This window comes from Sinocyclocheilus anshuiensis, unplaced genomic scaffold (genome assembly GCF_001515605.1).
Source record: "Sinocyclocheilus anshuiensis isolate Anshui unplaced genomic scaffold, SAMN03320099.WGS_v1.1 scaffold374, whole genome shotgun sequence".
Classification (NCBI taxonomy): domain Eukaryota; kingdom Metazoa; phylum Chordata; class Actinopteri; order Cypriniformes; family Cyprinidae; genus Sinocyclocheilus; species Sinocyclocheilus anshuiensis.
In genome coordinates this window covers 869,885-871,919 of record NW_015546051.1, presented here as the reverse complement: position 1 = coordinate 871,919, position 2,035 = coordinate 869,885, and positions in this window count along the sequence as shown.

The following is a 2,035-nucleotide window of genomic DNA, read 5'->3' as shown; positions in this document are numbered from 1 at the left end:
TTTACATATTTCGCTAAACAGAACACGTTTGCTGAATTTATCAGGATTCTGACTGTGTAATTGGTCTTCCGATAATTGCAAAACCCTACATTAGCTCAATCCAAAAAAAAAAAAAAAACATTCCCCTCGAAAAGCCTGTTGACACTGGAGTTAATGAGTATACTTGTGGGATGTCTTCGATTAATTAATTAATTCACACAATAATTGCATCTCAGCTAAACCCCGCATGAATGAGAAATTATAAATAACGCCCAACCTTAGAACCTTCAAGGGAAGTTCTTCATGCTCTCATTATTAACAAAGCACGTTCACAGAGAGGTGATGATTCAGACCTGGTGAATGTTTACTGCAGGTTGACTGTTATGCTTCATTTACTTTGATGTCCCATTGAGGGCTTTAAAAAATTGCTGTGAAGCTGGTGTTAAACACAAATATTCTCATATTTCTTTGTCAAACCAAACTGAACACCTAGCAGATGATTAAAGGTGATCTTTACCCTTCATCTCTTAAACTCTGCTTTTTTTCCCCTCCAAAGGCAGCCAGCACAAGTGCACAGAGAAGTGCAAACATCCACACACAACCAATATTCTGAATCAATAATGGAGATTTAATTAAAGGCGATTTTCTCAGTATTTTTCACTATTTGATGTTTTACAACGTATGTGCTACAATCCATATTCAAATTATTGTTATTAACCTACAAGTAAAACTAATATAATTTGTGTTTGTTCATAAAAATAAAGCTGCAATATAATATTTAAATGTTAAATTAAATAATATAAATTTAACAGAAACAAAATGTTGAAATATTCAAATTACTAAAACTAAAACTTAAATATAAATTACAAATAAATGGAAATATTAAAAACGAATAAAAACGTCAACGTTCCTAAAAATGACAACTAAAATTAAAAATAAGCATAATGATTAACGTAAAAAAATGTAAAATAATAATAATCATATTAAATAATACTAAAATAACACTGACAAATAGGCAACTTTATAGCTTTTGCTTGAAAAAATATCACTTCTAAAAAAGACAGTTGATGATTGCTTGTCTATTCTGAATGCAGTAAGTTTCAATGTGCAAATGTGGAAATGCAAAGGAGACCTGAGAACTACAGCGTAAGAGAAGATATGTGAATAATTACTTTCATTTTGGGGTGAACTAATCTTTTAAAGAAATCTTCACTATAGAGTGCACTGATGCTCTCGGGATCATTAAATTATAATATTAGTATCCTTATCAGGGAGGCATGTGACATCAGCAAACACATTTGCAGATCTGCGTCTCGCAACTGAATTATCATCCAAACACTGTTAATTGCACCCAGCTTTACTGAAGTGAAACAAGAAACAATCTGTTGCCGTGATGCCAACAATACGCTCTTTACCCTCCACCCCTCCGATTTGCTATTCATTAGGTGAATCTAAGTTTACAAAGAGCACAGTACGCTTCTAAACTGCTCATTTTGTGTGTGCAGCTGTAGATAATATAATCATAACTTCAGTAGTTCCCTGATGTTCCATAATGCGGCTATTTTGTAGTTCCAAGTCATGTAAATAAATAACGTTAACATTTATTATACACACAGGGGTATTTTTCTGTTTATTTCACAGCTCCTCCGATGTGATTAATCTAAATTAAGTAAAGAATGTTTCATATGATGCTTAGGCTTTGGTTCTCACAGTAATTCAATAAATGCCTAGCCGTATAAGTAGAGAAATCCGTTCTCTCTGGATCGTGCAAGAAGCCACCTCAGGAAAAGACCAGACTAGCTCAAGGCCCGGATTATACTGTGAGTAAATCACACTGACACAGGCTGAGAAAGAGAGTCTACATTGTCTGACGGGAGGATCAATCACTGCAGTGATTTGCAGCTTCTGTGCTAACACATAACCAGAGCCCTCCGCCTAAGTACATTATCCCAACTCCGCAATTCTGTGACAGTCCAATCTATATGGTGTGGGCGGAGAAAGGGGAACATTCCGCAGATAAACTACACTAGTGAACAGCTGTCATGTTACTTTATGC